Source organism: Cheilinus undulatus, linkage group 10 (genome assembly GCF_018320785.1).
Source record: "Cheilinus undulatus linkage group 10, ASM1832078v1, whole genome shotgun sequence".
Taxonomy (NCBI): Eukaryota; Metazoa; Chordata; class Actinopteri; order Labriformes; family Labridae; genus Cheilinus; species Cheilinus undulatus.
In genome coordinates this window covers 22980864-23004443 of record NC_054874.1, presented here as the reverse complement: position 1 = coordinate 23004443, position 23580 = coordinate 22980864, and the positions used below count along the sequence as shown (strand labels likewise).

Here is a 23580-nt window from a genome sequence, read left to right as displayed (position 1 = left end):
TGGGAGAGTGGCCTTTCAGCCCATGTCGGTATAGGACTTGTTTGACTGTTGATAATTACACACTCTTACCAGCTTCAGCCAGCATCTTCACAAGGTCTTTTGCTTTTGTTCTTGGGTTGAGATGCACTTTTTGGACCAAAGCACATTCATCTCTGGGACACAGAACCTGTCTCCTTCCTGAGCGGTATGATGGCTGGACATTCCCATGGTGTTTATACTTGCGTATAATTGTTTGAACAAATGACGTGGCACCTTCAGGCATCTGGAAATTGCACCCAAGGATGAACCAGACTTGTGCAAGTCCACAATTCTCTTCCTGATATCTTGGCGGATTTCTTTTGATTTTCCTATGATGTTACACAAAGAAGCAGTGTGTTTCAGGTGTGCCTTAAAATACATCCACAGGTGTGCCTCTAATTAACTCAAATGTTGTCAATAAACCTATCAGAGGCTTCCAAAGACATGACATCATCATCTGGGCTTTCCCAAACTGTTTAAAGGCATAGTAATCTTAGTGTATGTAAACTTCTAACTTTGAAGAAAGTAATAAAAAAATGTCTAAAAAATGATCTCTCTCATTATTCTGGCATTTAGCAAATAGAAATAATTTTGGTAATCCTAATTGACCAAAAACAGGAAAAGTTTAATCTGATTTAATGTTAGACGGTGAGAAAAAAAGTTTATGTGCCTTTTTATATAGTGTATGTAAACTTCTGGTTTCAACTGTATATATATATATATATATATATATATATATATATATATATATATATATATATATATTTTTTTTTTTTTTTTTTTTTTTTTTTTCCTCCTATAATGTGATTTGTTTTATAAGTTTGCCATCTTGTTTCAGGCATAAGTTCTGTTCCATCCAAGATGCAGTGAGTGAAAATTTTAGAATTCGTGTCAGAATTCTCTTTTAAGAGATGGCAGCCGGCCCTGAGGCAAGACCAGGACCACTGATTTATAACACACAGATCAAAAGACACACACTAGAAATACATATATAAACCATTCTCTATGTTATGTTTGTGTTGAGATCAAAAATTATGTAAAGCAGGAAGAAGTGAACAGATGTTGCAATTTTTCCAACTTCTAATTTGTAAACTTACTGAGGTTTCCTTATCTTTTCTAAAATGAAATCATATGCACTCCCAAATAACAGTTCCTCTTTTTCAAACTGTTATATGGCTTTTGGAAAGCCTAAAATCTGTCTTCTTTTTGCTTTTTTTTCTAGTGTTGAATCAGAATAAAGTGACTAAAATCAAATGCCATAAGAAGGACAGATGACAGAATCATCCACAAAATACAGTATCACAGTAACCCTGGTGACATGAATGCCCCCCCCCCCCCACACACACACACACCACCACCACCACCAACGCCATCTGAGGAAATGAAAGTCCTAACAGATGTCTGCATGTGGAAAAAAAACGGTTGTTATCGAATCAACGGCTGCCTCTGTTCGGCTCCGTGTTTACAGCATCAGTAACTTTAGAACAATATTGAATAAAGGGAAATGATCCTTCCTCCTGGCCGTGCGCTGTGTTGGTGTCAGATAGATTACTGAAGCATGTATAAAGCACATCACAACACACATATGGTCTCAGCTCCCTTCAGGGACTTCTGCACAGTGGCCCAATCTGCAGCCCAAGTCAAACAAACATCAAAGAAAGAGAAAGTTTAGACAGCGTGAACCGCAGCACAGGAAAGTCTGCAAACCTGAGACATACTGACCTTCCTCTTTCCTGCACCCACTGGAACATGAAGGCACATGCATGTTGTGTGTGCGATGTGAAACATGTCAACCTCTGTGTCTTTTAAGTGAAAGTTTGTGTGAAAAGCAGAGCAGCTCCCAGATTTGTAGCAGGTACTCGTGTCATTGCGGTGAGTCATGCTGGAAGGACCCAGGGGATGCTGGAAAGTCTTCAAAGTGAGCTGTTGTGCTAAAATGAGCTGAGAGGATCTGGATCTTGCAGATGAAAGCTGCAGAGAGTGTAGTGGGACTGGTACACAGCATGGATCTGAGTGGAGGAGATCTGGGCAACAAGATGTAGCACCCACCTACAGCATGCAAATGTGTGTGTGGTTTGTGACTGTTTAGGTAAAGAGCCAAGACCTTGCCACGAGGCCTTTTGATATTTGGTTGTGTGTGGGAGGGCAAGACCTGGGAAAATCTGGAGAGATTTAGAATAAAAATACCCAAGAAACTGGTGTTAACATGACGAAAATATATCAAGAGTAGAACATATGACCCGATACATTTAAGGTTGCAGAAGTACAAGATCCAATATGCCTTATTCAAAACATTTATATCGAATTTTATGAAATATATCCTTCTAAATATATCATTGAACAATGCCTTTCGAAAAAAGTAAAACTGCCTGTAGGTTTGTTGTTCTAAGCTCTGTGTTCACACTGACAGTAACTAAGTTGTTCATATTTCATGTTTCATTCATGATTTTCCTTTTTTTTATGTGAAATGTTCCCTCTCCCCTGGCCAGCTGTTAGCCTTGCCCACATCAGGGCAGAGAGATGGCCCCGCCCACTCCGTGACACTGTACATAGAGGCACAACAGTGGAGTTCTGTTGCAAGAGTCCATTTCAGAGAGAACAAACAGTGTTTCCAAACCAAAGAAACCCCTTTTTTATTTCAAAAAATAGAAGGATAAGCTCTGGGCTTCATATCTGAATGAATATCAGTCCTTAAAAATGTCTGCCATTGATTGTAGCACTGAGGGGTGGGAAATGACATACTCTGAAAGTCACATATTATGCCTTTCAATGTGATGCAAGAACTGTCTTATTGCAAAGGTGGCATCCATGATAGCACTGCACAAAACAACCCATTTTGTTGTCCTCAACTGGGAGAACACGAATGTTTCCCAATGGAGACTGCATGGCTAAGTGCTTGATTTTATACACCTGAATTCATAATCAGCAGGTGTGGCCAAATGCTTTTGCCCATATAGTCTATCTTTGTACCTTCATTAACCCCGGAGACATTTTGCAATTTTTCAACACTGTTATTTTCCCTTTATGGGTAACCTTTTTGTTTTTATATACCGAAGCTAGCAGAGCTAACCTGGCTAATTCTCTTGACATGTTATCAGATTCATACTGCAAGTTTTATTTAAGGGATAGCTGGTCCCTTTTGTCCTCTTCTTGATACACTGGGATAAGTCCACAAACTTTTCTTTGTTGTTTTGTTCTTTGTTTAGCGCTACACTGCTAGCATAACACACAGCATTCCTTTTGTCATGAATGACGCTCCTTGGCCCGCTGACAACCTGCTGTGTGAACTCACACACAGTCACCAAGCCACTCATGACTCCAGCATAAATTGATCACAATAATAGTTTTACCAGTCTGTGGGCTGAAACAGGACTGCATTTTTAGTTATTGTTTAACATAAAAAAAAAAACCTTGTGGATTTGACCTAAATTCAAGCTTTAGGAAACATTGGCATATTACAGTATGTCAGCATGAAATGACACAAGATCTAAGCCCGACCTTCAATCTAAACTTATTTTATTGACGCTTCCAGAGTTGGATCAACAGGAAAGCACCCACAGAACATAACACAGTTTCAGCAGCAATGAATGATAAACTCACGTATACAGTATAAATATTTGCTGTATCAGGGAGTGTTAGCTTCATATCAAGTATATAATATAGACATCCTGAATGCTAAACTGACCACCTGGCTGACCGCGCAGCTGCACTGTGTGACACTAGCCTTTAGTCTAACTGCTTGACTGTGGAGCCTGCAGAGCTGTAATGAGGGGAATCCATCAACAAGGGGGCGAGGAGTCAGCACAGGAAAGAGCAGGTGCAACTGTACTCTGTAACATGAAAAAAAAACAACTCTTATGGGGAATGTGCATATGTTTTATTGTGAAAAAGAGAGAGAGAACCATTAAAGCAACTTACAGTTGTTCTTCAGGCTGATTTTTTCTTAGTAAAAATTCCTCAAGCATAAAATAAATGATTTGCTGACAAATTAGCAGATTAGATGATGAATAGGAAGACCTCAGGCACAAATCATTTCCTTACTTTTGTACTACAATTTTCCAGGCTCTTTTTCCTATCTTTGCACGAATGGCAGTTACAAATGTGGAAAATTACGGGGTCCCCCTTTCTCCTCTGACATTGGTTCCCCCTGTAGTCAGTCAGTCTAGCCTTATATAATGTGACCCAAACACTGTGTGTGTTTCCTAACATCTGGGCTGTCCCACTGAACCAAAGCACCATGGATGGCTGCTAATAACCCACCCTAATAATCCCTATACTACCCAATGCTTTACTGTGTTCAATGCCATTAAAATCCCATTCATTATGATGCCAACTGTTAGTGCTTGAGTTGAGACCATGGTCCCAGAGGTGGGAGCAAACACTACACGATGACTAGTAGTGCACAGAGCTGGCCCCTACCCTTGGGTGGTTATGCTGGGTGATTACACAGGGTTCCTCAGAGGTGAAGCCCAGAACGGAGCTCCCTTAGCAGGGCGTCTAGTTAATGAGAGCTGGGCGTGCTGCTGGAGTCTCAGACTGGAATGATAGGAAATATACACACAGGCTGGATGCTGTAGGAGACAACCACAGTTACACACACATGGAGTCTCTATGTTCATTTGATCTGTGGCCCATTTCCTCCTCACAGTGGAGCACAGAAAGCCCACTGAGATGACTCTCAAGACAAGTAGCTGAACATTAAACATACATTCGATGGCTTCTATTAAAGTCACATTTTCTGAAACAAGCTAATGCAACTTTAACTGCATTCATATGTAGATGCAGAAATGTCATGTAGAAATCATCTGCTCTGCTGCAAACCTCCTGAAACTTTGATTCTGTGTGTTTCATCCCAGATTAGGTCTAAGCTTAAAGATAGCATGAGGTTTCCCAGTGCATGTCTTGATTACACCGCTCTGAATGTAGGGTCTAATTGGACGCACGAAAGAGGCGTCCCCTGAGGACGGCTGGGTATGCACTAGGGACTTTCTAAACTTTACTGGAAACCATTAAGGAAACAAGACATTTCCGACCGCAGGGAGAAAGAAAAATGGCTGAAAAATGAGAGAAAGGGAGAGAAAATGGGACGCTTTAGGCTTTAACTGTTAAGGTCATGATTGTGGATTGTGTGTGTGTGTGTGGAATGTGTGTGTGTGAGACCTCTTTGTGCAGGTCGCGTGCCAATTTATAAATTGGCATGGTAACAGAATGACACTTAACTGCTTTGACCCCTGATATGCTATTTTCTCCCTCCACAGTGATAACACAGAGAGCATAATGCAGCGAGATAACCTTCTCCATTTGTAGACAAAAATACCATCAACAATCAACCTTTAATTCTTTAGGTTTTCGCTCTGAGCCTTTTTGTTTGCTCCGTTAACTTAATGAAAAATGCGATGCATTGCAATGCCCCTTGCAGAAAATGAAGCCAAAATATTTGGAGCTCCCCCTACTGACTGGCTGCAGAATTGACCACTGGCCGACAAGTGACCAATAGGACATCACTCAGCAGAGTGGACAGCAGAGGTATCTTTGTTGACATTGAGCTCCTGCCAGTGGTTTGGAAGGTCTGAAAGATAAATACTAAAAAACACCCCTTTTTTTAAATAATGACGACCTGTAATCATAAGCGTATCCATTGGCCATGCAGAAACTTGTCTTGTGAAAGGTACCACTTTAATGCTTTTCCCTCCAGAATGACTCTAGATAAAAATGGCAGAATATATGATACAGCTGCAAATCATAACAATAATAGAGCCTCATACACAAGCTTTTGTCTTAATCTGGTTCCTGCAGGATGTGTCACCATTGTTTGGCATCTACATCCATCACCATGTACTTGCAAAATGTTGTCTGCTGGTGCATCTGTAGTGCAATAAGGCAGTGGTTCCCAACCTATTTTCCTTTGAGCCCACCCTACATATATCTAAGAGAATTTAAGCCCCCTGATTATCATCTATCTTAATTCTTCCTCTTGTTTAAACAGAACAAAATAGCTCAAAACACAAATTCTTACCCTAGCACTTTGTATGAAGAAATCATTAATGTTTTACTATGATTTTAGTTTGTTAGTATGTGTAAATCTTATTTTGACTTTAGAGTGGGCAGAGCCTCACGCCACCTCTGGCACCCCCCTAAGGGACCCCAAGTTGGGAACCAAGGCATTAAAGGGTGCTTTTAATCATGTGTTAGTTCTTTTAGTCATTTCATTTGCACAGTTTTACCCACTGTTGTCAGTCACTCTCTGACTTTTAAATGATAAATTTGTCTTTCTCTAGCACTTGCCTTGCTTTGTCTTTGTCATTTGTTAATTTCATCACTGTGAGCATTCGGGACCATCCAGAACTATGTTGAATTTTTTTTTCTGTGAGTTTGAACTCAAAATGCAGCCATCTTTGTTTAAGCTCAACAATAAGGAAAGAATTCCCTCCAAAAAGGGAATCACAAGTAGAGAAAGGGAAACCTACTTTAACAAAAAGATGTCAATGACTCTATCAGTCGTCCCCTCGAGCATTTCTCTTGCAAAAACTAAACTGAAAGAGGCGTATCTTTGTGCTCAAATAAAAGCCTTAATGCCTACACAGCTTAGGCATTCTAGGGTACTCTTTCTGTTTTTAAGATCCAAGTTAGTTAATTTCAAGCTGGCTTTTAACCATAAACCCATTGTTTGTTAGCATTAGCATTAGCCTATTCAGTGCCCCTGTTTAAAATGAGACTTCACTATTGATTATGCTGTTTTATGCTTCAGAAAATAGGTTGCAGGTACCTAAAACAGATATTTTAAGTTTTCTTGACTTTCCTTGTACAAATTGTGCACTACACATAAATTATATTGCCAAAAAGTATTCACTTACCCATCCAAATAATTGAAATCAAGTGTTCCAATCACTTCCATGGCCACAGGTGTATAAAATCAAGCGCCTAGGCATGCATACTGTTTCCACAAACATTTGTGAAAGAATGGGTCGCTCTCAGGAGCTCAGTGAATTCCAGTGTGGAACTGTGATAGGAAGCCACCTGTGCAACAAGTCCAGTCATGAAATTTCCTCACTCCTAAATATTCCACAGTCAACTGTCAGTGGTATTATAACAAAGCGGAAGCGAATGGGAACGACAGCAACTCAGCCACAAAGTGGTAGGCCATGCAAAATGATGGAGCGGGGTCAGCGGATGCTGAGGCGCATAGTGCGCAGAGGTCGCCAACTTTCCGCAGAATCAATCGCTACAGACCTCCAAACTTCATGTGGCCTTCAGATTAGCTCCAGAACAGTGCATAGAGAGCTTCATGGAATGGGTTTCCATGGCCGAACAGCTGCATCTAAGCCATACATCACCAAGTGCAATGCAAAGCATCGGATGCAGTGGTGTAAAGCACGCTGCCACTGGACTCTAGAGCAGTAGAGATGCGTTCTCTGGAGTGACGAATCACGCTTCTCCAACTGGCAATCGGATAGACGAGTCTGGGTTTGGCGGTTGCCAGGAGAGAGGTACTTGTCTGACTGCATTGTGCCAAGTGTAATGTTTGGTGGAGGGGGGATTATGGTGTGGGGTTGTTTTTCAGGAGCTGGGCTTGGCCCCTTAGTTCCAGTGAAAAGAACTCTGAATGCTTCAGCATACCAAGAGATTTTGGACAATTCCATGCTACTAATTTGGGGGAATAGTTTGGGGATGGCCCCTCCTGTTCCAGCATGACTGTGCACCAGTGCACAAAGCAAGGTCCATAAAGATGTGGATGAGAGAGTTGGGTGTGGATGAACTTGACTGGCCTGCACAGAATCCTGACCTCAACCCGAAAGAACACCTTTGGGATGAATTAGAGTGGAGACTGAGAGTCAGGCCTTCTCGTCTAACATCAGTGTGTGCACAAATGCGCTTCTGGAAGAATGGTCAAAAATTCCCATAAACACACTCCTAAACCTGATGGAAAGCCTTCACAGAAGAGCTGAATCTGTTATAGCTGCAAAGGGTGGATCGGCGTCATATTAAATCCTACGGATTAAGAATGGGATGTCACTTAAGTTCATATGTGAGTCAAGGCAGGTTAGCAAATACTTTTGGCAATATCGTGTATTACAGTGGAGAAATTGTGAACTAGATCAATTATTTAGCACTGGCATGCTGATTTCTGTTACATTAAGTTGTTTTTTATCATGCAAGTAAACTACGTAACCTGAGAAGTAGTTTCAGTCAACTATTTGATAACAAAAGTAAAAGTCTATGTCGTCGCAACATTCCGCATAGCCGACCAGAGGAAGAGCAGTGTAACAAAAATGTACAGAGCAGTTATTAAACTTTCTATTATTGTGAGTTTCCACTCCAGACTGACACTCGAATCTGTTCTTATGTAGACTATACTGACCTGGGGGATCTTAACCCTCTCATCAATAAGTAAAATGTGTGTTTTGGCCAGTAGAAGGTACAGGTTCCACTTCTACTATTCCACCAGACAGTGCAGATTCTGGCTCCAGGTCACATCACCAGTGTGATATGTCATCTCCCACAATAAGGGTAGTACTTGGCTTCACTTTTGTATAAGAGGAGATGGAGACACGTGACCCATATTTATATACAGTTAGTGGCTTGTCCCCAGATGCCTCTAACCTCAAAAACCTTTGTGTTTTCTATGTGCAGGGGGGCGGACTGAGGACAATAAACAGTCCTTAGAAGAAGACGAGTTTAAATATGAAACCCACGGTCTTCATGTAGCTTTAAACTCCCTAAAATGAAAAGTCTTAATTAGTGCTGAAACGTTATGTGACGTGTGGGGTCAGAGGCAACACGGCAATAGTGCAGCTGAGCAGTTAGGAATCTGTTATGCCACCTGGAAGCAATTCAGCTTCCTCTTCCTGGAATATTTATGTATTGGTGAATTATTCAAGGCATGTTCAAAGTGTTTATTTCTACAATGGTGCCTGGCTGCATGACAGAACAACCGTTCAGGAATATGTCCACCCTGAAAGTGGTGAGATTTTAAAAACTGCTGCCTGAAACTTTCATCCGTTGATGGAGCTGCAGCAAACTCAGTCAGACTGTACTCCTCATTAAAGTCAGCTCAGCCCCCCTCCCCTCAGGCTCCTCTTTTTATATGCACCACCCCATATCCAAACACTGTTAAGGACTCATAAAAGCTCTGCATAATATTTGGATATCTGTCATCTAATGCTGCTCTAAAGGAGCCAGAGGCAGAGGAAGTTACCTTCAGTTGTGGTATTCATTCTCATCATAACACACTGGCTCCGTTTTCCCAGGGGGATGTTTGTTGTGATGTCTTGTGGCACCAAAGAAAACAACACACAGTCCACAGGAGGTCTGAAGGCCTGGTGGATTTGTTTAGTCTTGGTGGGCAAAACATAAGGAGAAGATTTCTGGTATTTTTTGGATGTTTGCTTGTTTCTTTTTACAGTGGTCTCTGTTGATAAAAGTTATTTGACTTTTTTGATTTTTGATGTCAAGTTTATTAAAACTTTGGTTTTACTTTGTATACATGAGCAACTGGAAACTCAAGTTTTTCGCTCAGTAAGACTTCATCACAGTCATACTGCTGTGTTCACATTTTCCCATTCACTCTGTTAGGATGTCACCGGGTTATTAACACTGAAACTTTTACAGCCATGTTAGGGTTATGCTTCTAAAACCTCATACTCTTCTTTGTTTCCAGTTCACTCTAAATGGGACTGCAATTCATGAAACAAACACTGTGCTGCTTTGATGGTCTGTAGGTTTAAGTGTGGAAGTGTGTATGTTTGTCTTCCTTCCTTCTCATGGTCAATATAGTTTGTCTTTTTTGACAAAAATGACAAAAAAACTTTTTAATGAAGTTCAAACAGATTTCTACAATGTAATGTCAGTTAAATAAATAATATGTAATATAGAATAAGTGATTGCATAAATATTCACCCCTTTAAGTCATTATTTAGTAAATGCACCTTTGGCAACAATCACAGCACTGAGTCTTTGTGGATAGGTCTCAATCAGGCTTGCACTTTTGGACACTGAAATTTTACTCCATTTTTCAGCCCTGAACAGCCCTTTTCAAATCCAGCCACAAATCCTCAGCTGGACTGAGATCTGGGCTTTGCCTCAGCTGCTCCAGAACATCCACCTTGTTATCTTTAAACACTTTCTGTGTACCTGTCACTGTAGGCGTTGGGCCACTATATTTTGCTGCATTCTCATTACCCTCCGCCCATACGAGCCTTTCAGGGCTGACTGCCAAGAAGCATCCCCACAGCATGATGCTGCCACCAACATGCTTCACAGTGGGGATAGTGTGTTTGTGGTAATGTGCAGTGTTTTGTGTCCAAAAATCTTTCTTCCACTTGACCATGGAGTCTGCTGCATGCCTTTTGGTGAACTCTGGTCTAGATTTAATGAGTCTTCAGCAGTCTTTCTCTTTGCCACTCTCCCATAAAGCTTCGACTGGTGAAGAACCCGGGCAACAGTTGTTGTATGCAGAGTTTCTCCCATCCCAGCTGCTGAAGCTTTAACTCCTTCAGAGTAGTCATAGGTGTCTTGGTGGCCTCCCTCACTAGTCTCCTTCCTGCACGGTCACTCAGTTTGAGAGGACAGCCTGATCTAGGCATATTTACACATGTGCCATATTCCTTTCATTTCTTGACGATGGATTTAACCTAACTCTGGCAGATGTGCAGTACCTTGGATTTTTTTTGTATTTATCCCCTGACTTAAACTTTTCAAAAACCCTTTCTTTGAGTTGCTTGAAGTGTTCTTTTGCCTTCATGGTGTAATGGTAGCCAGGAATACTGATTTATATGAACAAAAAGTGTGCAGTCCGCTGTTCTGCTTATTTGATTTATAGTGTTTTTCATCATCAAACTTGATGACATGATTGTAAACGATGAATCAGTTCTTTTTGAAAATTTTCAGCATTTTGTATGATTGCAATGATATTTTAGGTCACTATAATCATGATTTGAAAATTCAATATGACCAGTAATAACAATCTGAAGATTCTCTCTCGCTCTCTCTGGGAGATTAATCACTTGAGTGATGAGATATACTCAGGAGTAAGGGGGGAGTATTTGTAAGACTCAGATGAGTATGTACTGTATGTTGAGGGGTGAGGACGGCGCGGGGTGGGGGGGGTTGAAAGGTGACACCCTGACAAGTGGTGTTTATGAGAAGAGAATACCGAAGGACAACTGTAGCCGTCTTGAATATGAGATAGAAGGAGAGAAAGACGAGAAGGTAGACGGAGAAAGTGTGTAGGAGTGCAAGTGAGAGGAAGACGGAAGTCGAGATCCATGCGAGAAGACGTGACAGTGACATGAGGATCTGTCCCAGAGTAACATAGGCTCTTAACCCAGAGGTCAGAAACACAGAGGTGGGGTACAGACAGAATATAGAACAACACAACCACAGAGAGAGGAGAATTTAAGCTTACATGTTAGCTTGTTATTAAAACTATCCAAGTCCATTTCTCGTCCATCTTTAATTGAATGCTGGATGCGTGTCAGGCGGCTGTGCCTGCAAAGAAAATGTGAATGGGTATATGTGAGGGTCAGAGGTCTTCTGTGTTGGAGTAGCAGTGGCAGATTTATGAGCCCACCAACCTGAAGGCTGGAGGTCACACGCTGACTTTGTTACACGCCTCAACCAATACACACTCACGCAAACAGAGAGCGGTGGCTCACACTGAATACCAGCCTGCTGATGCCAGGTCATCTGTGTTGAGCTCTGAGTAATAGATAAAGCAGGGAATGAGGCTTGACTGACATACGTGTGAGTGTGTGCACAATAAGACTCCCATCTGGCCTCAGGGGTAAAACATATAATGTGTGATTAAGATGAAGGACTCAGGACATTGATCAGCAAAGAAACAAGCTCTGGATCGGGGATGAAAGAACAAAGTTGGATCGTGTTGCTCTCTATCATTAATATCTATCAGAAAGAATACGTATCTTTAAACAGCGAGACGTGGGAGACTTTCTCAGGGTCATACTGTTGCCCCTCGCTTCCTTACTTTGTTCATTCATTATTTCCCTCCCTTTAGCTGTCATCCCACTAAGAGAGGTTTTATCTCCTGTGACAGAGTTCTGAAATTTAAACCTGCAGGAATAAGAGCTTTTAAATCGGTGCAATGATTGACCAGATATAAACGTTTATTACTTTCTGTGTTCTTAGATCCTTGTTTGTGACTTTTTTACATATTGATTCTATTGTAATTCTAAGATTATTGAGCCCCTTTATTTTAGAAAAATAGAATACATGTTTGCATTTGGTTGGTTAATTAGGCTGCCCACACCCAACCCAACAAATCTGATCAACAAGGCAATTATAAACACTGCAACTTATGAAGAACAGGACTTAACATCCACCCCACTCTGCTGCCCTCTGGGTTAAGATACAGAACGCTTAAGTTAGGAGGGCTCGCTTTGAGAAAGACCTTATAGAACAGGCTGTTCAATTTCTGTAATGTAGTGTGTGCATACGTATTAGAATTTGATCTGTTTATCAGATCTTTAGGGTGCTAAACAGTTTACTTAAGTCAGAGCAGTCCTTCATGATGTTAAGTCCCTGTAAAGTGATAAAAAAGGTCTCTATGTTAGATTTGTTGTATGACAGGCCACTGTGTTATGAGCCACCAGGCCAAGTCAGTCATGAAGAATATCCTGAAGTTGATCAAATTAAGCTTCAAAATCATGAAAAATGAGGCAGTAATATCTGCTCTTGGATGATGTTGGTGGTCGGTTGAATGAGATGAAGCATTCAACGAAAACAATGCTTCTGATCAGAGTGCAGCTGACTGTGCTAGAGCAGGGAGACAGAACTTTAAATTTACTGTTTTCTGGCACAAATCTCACCATTATGATGTTTTTAATGACCCGTAGGCCACCATAGCTAATAGATTTGGGAAATTTGCTTCACAATGAACCAAAACACAGCATGAGGCTGGCTGTTAACTGTTAATGAAGGCAGTGGCATCGACTACCAACAGACTGTACTGAGATGCACTGTGATTTTATATCATTGTAGTGTCATAGTGGTGGATTTATTCCCCATCTAGACCATCATCTTAAGCTACCTCCCTACAAATGCTTTTATCCCCATGGATTCATGTCAGAAGCCCAAGAGCATCATCTGTATGCCTGGCAGCAGCTAAATTAGCTTAGCTTTCCACAAACACAAATAATGATTCATAGGCACTATCTGAAGTATTGCCATCTAAACCATTATCTGTCTTGCTTTAACAACATTTTTGTATTAAAAGAAAATGTTTTAAGCTAAAACAGAGCAAACAACACATCTAGCTAGCTTCAACTTGTGCTGTATTTGACAACTATGTTAAGTTTAGGCTTTAGCGATGTTTTTGGCAACAACGTGCAGCAGTGACTCCCGAAAAAACACCCTCAGATTCACTTTTTACCAAACCTTTGCTGATAATTGTTTCAAAACAAAGCGAACAGCTTTTACTGTGTTCCGTGCTAAGCTGACCAACATCAGGCTAGCTTCACCTTAAGCTATGAGATTGTTGCTAATCCTAGCAGGAAAGTGAAAAAGAATATTTCAAGAAAGTGTCAGATCACTGTTTTCATATAGGACAGGTGTTTCAGTAGACTGTAAATATGTTGGAAGTTATTTCCAGTCACTCACACTTTAAGCAGGCGTGTGTTTGAGTTTATGTGTCTGCTCTTCATCTGCTCTCTTCTGTCATGACAGGTGCTTCATGTTTGACCTGCTCCTCTTCTGCTGTAATCTCAAATGTACTAAAGACATAATGAGATTCTCTCAGACCTCACTGCCAACATCTTGGTCTGGCATTTATTAAAACAAGCAGAGTGCAATGAAATCTTTCATCTGAAACACTCAGTCCCTGCTGCACTTTAAATTTCTGCTACAATGGATCTATTAACAAAGGGGCACTGGTAATGATTTTAACAGGAGATGGATGGAGCAGTGTGCAGTGAGTGCTGCTTGGCTGTGTTTGGTTCAGTTTGAGGCCATTTTGGCTCAGCTATAGTCAGGTGCATGCAGACAAAGCCACTATTGTTGTAAAACACCAGATAGTTTGTTTAACCATAAACCTCCACTGACCAATTTATGAGACAGCCCCCACCCCTGGAATAAAAATATGAAAGAATTTGAAAGTGCAGCGGATGGCAGAAACCCTAAATCACTTTCCAGGAGGCCGCAAAATGTATTTCTTGTACCGATGTATCATTTTACCCACAACGCCCGTTGATCTGGGAATTAGGTTCAGTCCAAGAAGGTCTACTTTTCAGAGGGAAGTTTTGACCACAAGCATTTTTTCCTTTTGGCCTGGCAGAAAAAGGCAGAAATCTGAAGCCTGTCCTGAAGTCTATCTCAAAACAGCACCTTTGGGTGGCTCATGATCTGGCTTTGGTTAAGTGCCAGTGGTCGATAATCTTTCACAGAACAGACAAATTGAGATACTGAAGTCCCTTTTTTTCTGCTTTTGGCTTTTTTTGTTGGCGAGCTGAAGAATGAGGGAGTTTGTATTTCAGGCCAGCAGCAGCTGAGGAAGCGTGGAAGGATCCAGGCACGGCAGGAGAGCTGGGGGCTGCAGTGATCATATCAGGTGTCAATTGAAGGTGTTTGGTAAAGGAATATCACACCAGAGGGAGCGCATTTGTTCTGAGTATCAGCATGATTGTGATCTGATCATGGGCAGGAGGCCTAGTGTGTACCTCAAGTGTTTTATTGTTTTTATTTAAGAGTTACACAACCAGCACATAGAAAAAAGCAACAGCAGACCATTATTAATATAGTAAAGTAATCATTTAAAAAAATGTGAAAATGTACAATTGAAAATAGACATTGCTCTTAAATTGTGCCTCAACAGAATCATTAAAATAAAAAAAAAACTAATGAAATTGGCCTGCACAAAATTGCTGATGCCCCTAGAAAAGATAAAGGGACATGATAAACTAAGGTGTGTGCAGTAATTTGCATCACAGCTGTCTTCAAACTTTTAATCAGTCAGTCCGTCTATTTACAGGGTTAAAAGTAGTCACTGTGTCACTCATGTATCATGGTGTGTACCCCACTAAAAGTGGACCACAGAAAGCTAAGGAGACAGTTTTCCCAGGAAATGAGAAAGAAAATGATAGAAAAGCATGTAAAAGGTTAAGGCTATAAGACCATCTCCAAGCAGCTCAATGTTCCTGTGACTACAGCTGCACATATTATTCAGAAGTTTAAGGTCTACGGGACAGAAGCCAAGCTCCCTGGGCATTGCCACAGGAGGAAAAATGATGACAAATTGGAGAGATGGAAAATACGAATGGTAACCAAAGAGCCCAAAAAACTTTCAAGATTAGAGGGGAACTCCAAGGCCAAGGTACACCAATGTCAGGACACACCATCCACCACTGTTTGAGCCAAGTGGACTTAATAGAAGATGACCGAGGAAGATTCCACTGTTTATAGTAAATCATTAAAAAGTGAGACCGGAATTTGCCAAAATGCATATTGACAAGCCACTAAGCTTTTTTGAGAATGTCCTCCAGACAGCTGAGACAGAACTGAAGCTTTTTGACAAGTTGCATCAGCTATTACATGCACAAAAATGAAGTATACTAAGAAAAGAACACCTCACCTACTTTGAAACATGGAGGAGGCTCGGTTATGTTCTGAGGCTGCTTTGCTGCATCTAGCACAGGGTGTCTTGAATGTGTGCAGGGTACGATGAAATCTCAAGACGATCAAGCAATTGGGAAGCCAAATGTGCTGCCCAGTGTCAGAAAGCTTGGTCTTAATCGCAGTTCATTGGTCCTGCAACAGGATAATGACCCAAAACACATAGGGCTAAAAACACCCAAAAATGGCTGTTCTGGTCTATTCTGAAGTGGCCTTCTATGAGCCCTGATCTAGATCCAATTGAACATCTGTGGAAGGAGCTGAAACATGCAGTCTGGAGAAGGCACCCTTCAAAACTGAGACAACTGGAGCAGTTTGCTCATTAGGAGTGGACCAAAATACCTGTGAACAGGTGCAGAAATCTCACTGAGAGTTACAGAAATCGCTTGATTCCAGTGATTGAACCTCAAAAGGTTGTTCAACAAAATATTAGATAAGGGTACCATCAATTTTTTGTCAAGGCCAGCTTCATAGTTTGTTTATTTAAATCATTCTGTTGAACCACCATTCAAAAACAATGTATGATTTTCTTCAGAGTGATGCACTAGTCTAACTTTGGAGCTGGGAAACCAATCCAGAATCTAGGCTTTGGGTATCTGCCGATATTGATCTGATGTGGTACTAGTGTTATATTGATAACCAGCATTCCTAACTGTAATGATAGGTGATTATATGTAAGGAAACTTCAGGTTTTCCCATGTAAAACAACTTTTAATAGTCTTATAAACAGAATGTGTTATCAAAATCTACTCCTGGGTCTGGCTACTACTTGAAATAGCATCACTCACCCTCTGCTGTCACCGTGAAAATGAGCCTTTCGACATTGTATGCGCAAGCAGCCAAAGCTGTCAACCCACTAATAAAGAATTGTCTTAATGGCAGTTGTAACTGAGTCGATACAATTATAATAAAAAGCTAAACGTTTAAGCACTATTTGGTCTGAATCAGGACTCAAGGATGTCTTCTTGTCTTTAAGTTGATGTTATAATCTTTCTCCTCTTATAGATCATGGAGGGGGTAATTGCTTTTTTAAAGATTACGAACAATAAGGTAGTGGTAAGACATAAATCCCATGGCTTCAGATAGTAAACATGAGCATGGATTCAGTGAAGGTGACACGAGTGACTTTGGTTGAGGCATTAGATGAGTGAGTGATGAGTGAAGTGAGCTAAACGATGACCACTGCATTACTCTCTCTGCAGCTGCGGTCCACTATCTTTTGCCTACGTGCTCCACCTCGACCCTCATGCAAGGTCACCACAGTATGAATGCTGATGAAGAGATGTGATTGGTCAACAGGGATGAATGACACATACCTATGCCGTGCACTCCCAGCTGTGTTTGACTTTCATTACTCTACATGAAGCCTATCAGACATATCAGCTGTGTCAGCCATCTATGTCAGTTGCAGCTGTCAGGCACACAAACATAGTTGGAGACGCACACATACACACACACAGCTGTGAATACACACAGAAACAGAGGAGCTCTGTGCAGTCTAAAGACACGCAGAACTCCAGATACCTTAAAGTATATTGTTATATATTGTGTTTACATGAATGCATGAATGTAAACTCACACAAGGCTGTAACATCACACCCCTCAGCTCCATCAGCGACTGTGTTAAAGGCTCGACAGCCATCCCAGACACGCTCCGACCCCACAAACTGAGCAGCTGATTGGACCAAATATGGAAGCCACCAATGGGATTAAGTGACTCATGACCTCCTCCCATAAAGTTCACACTGGGGCAAGTCTGCACCTGCCACAGGAGCGGCTTCACAACACAACACACACATAGACACACTACACTGTTCTAGCCCCTCCAATCACGCAGCATAGAGAGGGAAGATGGCTTATATTACATCAGTAACATTACAGCTCAGAGGACCAGAGACACTCAGAAAGCTGCGTATCTGAAATGATATCCTCCTGACGCACACCTGCATGTGTGAGTCTTTGAAATAAACACATGATCATGTTTAAAAGAAGCTGTTAAAAACCGTTGTTTTGAATCTCTACAGTTTATGAGTGATATCATGGGACGCGAGCTGACGTAAGTGACTCGCTGAGTTCATGCTGCAGCAGGTTGCAGCAGCTGCTCAGATGACATGATGCTCTGTGGATTGTTACAGTGCCTATAAACCGTATTCACCCCTTTGGCCCCTTTTATTGATTTTTAAATCAATCCTGGCTGCAATCACAGCACGAAGTCCATGTGGATAGGTCTCAATCTGGCTTATCTGATCCACTTATATTTTTTGGAGTGATTACACATTAAAGCTGCAGTGGTGCATTTAAAATTACTCACACCATCTGTATTACTGCTGAGCTAAACAGGTCCCTCACATGCATCGTGCAGGATCTGGCAGGTCAGTTTGGTATCTTTATGGCTCTTCTCACATGCATCACGCCACGCCACCTCACGCCCGTGTATTTATCAGCTTTACCATCAGCGCCACGTTGCCCATTACTCCAAGAGGCCTGGATGCGTGGATAGCAGCTCTTACCTTGGCTTCCACAGAGGCTGTAATCATCCTGTCGGCTTCAGGTGTGAGAGAAGAGGAGACAGAAACCAGAGCAAGGAGCTAGCTTAGAGGAGAGGCCAAGGGCACGAGCGGTGAGGCACCTGTTAAAAGGATTTCTGAGGGAGGAGAAGGAGTTTGTTTAAAGATGCCAGATGAAGGGCAGAGGGTTGAATTCTTTGTTAGAAAACCTGTCAGAGTTAAAGAAAGAGGCTAGTTGGTATAAAGCTTCTCTTTTGAACATTCATGCCATGCTTTCTCAGCTAAACACACACAGCTACTTAGAGTCACGGTGATCAGTGCACCTCTCTCTTTCTTCCTTACACTTGAAAACTCACAGCCGTTCCCTCCATGCCCAGTTCTCTCCGGTTTTGCTTTAACATGATCCAGAGTGTCAAACTAGAACCACATTTTATGACTGAATAAGGGATACAGAGATAAAAGAGTGTTTTATCCCGTCACAGACCACCATTAGACATAGGCTGGCACTGGCTGAAACTGACACTCCACAATCCCTGTGTCAAATTACCACTGCTGCACACCTTGACGCTGCTGCTCATGTTCGTCACGTTAAAGAGTCTGATACCGAAGCGAAAGTTAAAGTAAAATCTCCATGTTGAGGCCCATGCTCCTTCAGGTGACCCTTGTGTTTCCTTAACCCCAGCTCTACCTGTGTGCCAGTTTGTTAACCCTCATGTTAATCCTCCCTAAGGACTGGATTTAACACCTCCAGACTTCTTGGAAGTTCTCTCAACACCGGTGGCCCCAATCTGATCTGATCTGCAAACATTACCCTCATTCTCACCTCAGCATCGCGCCAAAGACTTCTGTCCCCCTGCCTCCAGGCACATCACCCATTTGTTATGGGACTCACTGTTTCCCACATCTGAGGGTGGCGATTAGTCATAGGAGGTTTGCAAGTTACCAGACTTAAATCACACAGGGTTAGACTATTTCTTAGGAAAATATGAAGCCATTTCTATTTTCAAGCTGATGCTGCTAATGATAGTTGTGGTTTAGAGTCACTCATTTGCGTGCACAAGTGTGTTTGTGCACTTAAAATATTCTCAAGAACCCAAATTCCAGCGTCTGTGGCTGCAGTCCCTATTAATGGAAGTACCACCCAGGAGCCTGTGTGAATGGTGCTGCTCCCATACACGCCATCATGCCCAGCGTCAACAAACACAAACCTGTTGAATGTGAATGCGTGAGAGTGTGTGTAGGAGTGATTCACTTGCAGTCAAGGAGGGTTTGTTTATCTGGGGTCAATTCGTTTAAGGCATCGTCACGCGAGGGCCCTCTTTCAAAAGAGGGACACTCATAACAATCTCCGCCTAAATGCTGATCATTTTTCAGACTGAAAGAAAGCCAAATTGTTCTCTGTCCTCTAAACATGAACACACAGGTATTTAAATGGCTACATTGGAGAATTTGGCCAACTTTCCCTATATTGATGCAACATTTTTATCTTATATAGTAACTGCATATGTACGGTGCCTATGAAAGTTATTCACCCCTTGAATCTTTTAACCTTTTATTGATTTTAGAAATCAGTCATGGTCAATACAATGTGACTTTTTTGACAAAAAATGTACAAAAAAAATCTTAAATGTTAAAGTGAATACAGATGTCAATAAAATAGTAATGTCAATAAAAGGAAAGTAAAAATGAAATGTAAAATAACTGCATAGATATTCACCCCCTTTAGCCAGAATTGAGTGGATGCGCCTTTTGCCACAATCACAGCACTGAGGCTGTGTGGATAGGCCTCAATCAGGCTTGTACTTTTGGCCACTGCAAATTTACTCCATTGGAAAGCTGTGGCTTCCTTACTTCCTCTTCCTCCTTCAGAGTAGTCATCGATGTCTTGGTGTCCTTTCTCACTAGTCTCCTTCTCACACGGCCACTCATTTTCTAAAGACAACCTGATCCATGCAGATTTACATATGTGCCATCGTCCTTCCATTTCTTGATAATGGACTGAACTGAACTCTAGGGGATGCTCAGTTCCTTGGAATTTTTTTTGTATCCATCACCTGTTTTATACTTTTCAATAACCTCTTTTCTGAGTTGCTTTCGGTGTTCTTTTGTCTCCATGGTGTAATGGTAGCCAGGAATACTGATTAACCAGTGACTGGACCTTCAAGACACAAGTGTCTTTATGCTACAATCATCTGAGACACATTCACTGAATTCAGATGATCCCCATTTCACTTATTTTGAGGCTACTAGCACCAGTTGGCTGAGCATCTGTAGAACTAGGTCAGTCACTTTAAAGGGGGTGAATACTTTTTAAAGGCACTGCACATCTGCTCCTTTAGCTGGACACTCACACTTCTTATCTTGCTTAATTTTAAACAGCTTTACCTTCACACAGCCAGTGCTGTACATTTGGAATAAGTGTGTAGAAATTGTATTTTATTTCAGGGTTTAACAGAAAATTACAGCCCAGGTGGCAGTGGTTGTGGCACGTTCCATGTCAAAGGTCTTGTAAGTTGGATGTCTGAATTTCCCTCAGTAAGAGGGAAGAAGTGTTACTCCCTTGAATACATATGGTCATTTTCTTTGATTGTGTTATGTTTGGTGTGATTAATAGATTATAGAGTGGTGCTACGTTACCAAAGGATCAGTCCTTGATCTTAATCCAGACATACAGTCAAGGTAGCTGTTTCCAGAATACTTCAGTCTCTTTTATCAAGCTGACCCAGACAAAAAGGGAACCAAGGCAAAAGCTCAGAGACAGTCTGTTTAATCAGGCAATGTTTGGTATACAAGTCATCCAAACCACAGTCAGAGGTATCCTAAACATCAGGGAAGAGGCAAAGACCAAGACAAAAATGGTCAGATCAGAGTCATTTAAGGGAAAGCTGGAATGCGTTCACAAAACAACAAGACAAAATGATGGGGGAACACGTGAAGGATTGTCTGTTGGTCCTGAATACTGCTTGGAGTACAGAGGATCAGGGAGGGAGGGAGAAGGCAGATCTAAGGAGCAAAGAGGAAGGTTACACAGGAGCAGAAATCATAGAAAAACACACCCCTGTAGATAGAAAAATGTTTGACATGAGCATTAACAATGAAATATTGACCTTAAATAAAAAAATAACAGAATAGAGAGAATGGCTGAGTTTATTTTAGTAATATTCTGAATAACCATCAACTAAAATATCTGTCTGAAGACTGGTAGTATTTTTGTCAGTCAGATCAACAGTGAGTGTAAATTTTGATAATTGTAATGAATATCAATTTTTTTTCTTAAATTTAAGACTTAAGTTATTTTCACTCTACATGGCATGTTTCCTCAGGTCCCTCTACAGATAGGAGTGACTGAAGCCCGACACACACTTAAAGATTTTTAAAATCATAACTGGTTTTCAATACGAGAGACCTAACACATGATGAAAAATAGATTTAACTGTTTTATTTTTAGTGTGCAGTGTGCAAAGAGATGATGGACACAGCACAGCACACAACAGATAAGCTCACCAACAACCAGAGCTCCACTCTCACAACTTGAAATCTTGCTCATTCAGTTACAACTCTAGAGTAAACAGGCTGAATGTTGAATGCTCGTCCTCCATCAGCTTGATGCTACATTTACAATCATCACAATGGATGCCTCCTGAATGGCTGTTAGTATGGTGGCCTTATGGTGCAATACAAAATTACAAAGTCTGAAACATTTTTCAAAGCTTTATAAAATGACATAAATCAACTTTTTTCATATTTCATAAAATAAATTCACCAAACAATTTTACAAATGACAAAAAAGTACATTTTACACAACAAACGTGCATAAAGTTTGATAAAGACTGAAACACTTTTACATAACTTTGCACAAATTAACAAAGTCTGACACAAAATTAGAAATGTGAAAAACTTTTACAAAACTTGAAACACATTTACATAGACCAGATCATTCTTTACATTTCACAAAACAGATTTACAAAAGACTGTTACAAATGACTAAACAAATTTATATTTTACAAAACTTGCTTACAGAAAGTGTAAAATTACAAAGTCTGAAACACTTTTACAAAACTTGAAACAAATTTACAAATTCTGATATAAAACTCTAAACATGAAAACCTTTTGCAATATTTGAAAAACATTTAGAAAGTCATACACAAAATTACCAAGTCTGAAACGCTTTTAAAAAATTGCATTACATTGAAAAAATTTAAAATCTTAAGGACACTTTTTACAAATGACGAAACAAAATTACATTTTACAACGCAAATTTACAAAACACAAAACTCTTTTACAACTTTTCAAACAAATTTCGAACAATGGTAGCCTATATCACAGAGAGAGAATGCAACAAATGCTGGAAGTGACCCAAGTTTCAAGATTTGTAATTTATTTATTTATTTTTGGGTCATTTTTTTTATCAGACTTTTTAAACCTGTTTCAAGTTTTTCATAAGGGTTTCAGACTTTATAGTTTTGAATTAGACTTTTTATATAGGCTATATATTATTGAAATTTAAATTTGTTTTGTAAATTTGTTTTATGAAATGTAAAACTGTGAGTTTGTTTCAAGCTTGGTAAAAGTGTTTCAGACTTTGTAATTTTGCACTCTGTCTTTCTGTAAGGAAGTTTTGTAAAATGCAAATTTGTGTTGTCATTCGTCATTGTCATTGTCATTGCATTCCAAGCCACTGTAGATCCATGTGACAATCCATGGAGAGCATGCTCACCTGTACATGGTGTCCCCTCTGCACAATCAGGATATCCCTGATTTTAAATTGGAGTTGCTATGGTCATCTTCTGAGCAGACTGGGAAGGGAAAAAATGCTCTTAACATACCACAGCACAGGAAAATCTGTTGTTCGAACCATCAGATAATTGGGTCTTTGCTGACTTTAGTCAGGTGGGGGCATCTGACCCAAAACAGCACATAATCTTGTTGTGTAAACCCACTTCAAAGCATGAGTAAAGTACACAGGTGATAGATGCATGGATGCTTTTTAAGATTTTCCTTAGTGTTCCAGCTGACTTTGACAGTTCCAACACGTTTGAAAGAAATAAGGTCATCAGAGCATGAGACACAAGGTGTCATGATAAATAAGAAACACAAGACACAAGAAGATACAAAAGATAGCTCAACTATCCAGGAGATGTCACAACTTTGTAGATCATTCATATAGTAGTATGTGTCATGAATGAAGTATTCAAACCGTTCTCTTTTTCCCATTTGCCCTGCCTTCACTTCTTGACTGAAAATACAGCTGTAACATATTTAAAAACAAATCTTTTTGTCCTCTGGCTGCTGAACTCTTCGTGCTCTATTCCACTTTTTTGTGATCTGCTCATTTTCGCTGAGCTTGGCCGATGCTGACCATGTTTAGTGAGGGCACTCGCGTTGTTTTGACTGCGCCTGTCCATGTGTGTGTGGGGCAAGCCCGTCTCTGCCT

General features: G+C 40.7%; 1 protein-coding gene across 9 annotated transcripts in view; it reads left to right on the top strand.

Annotated features, from left to right (window-relative positions):
• Nucleotides 1-23580, top strand: part of col23a1a (collagen type XXIII alpha 1 chain a) — a 197263-nt gene that overhangs the window by 107495 nt on the left and 66188 nt on the right. The window lies entirely within an intron of this gene.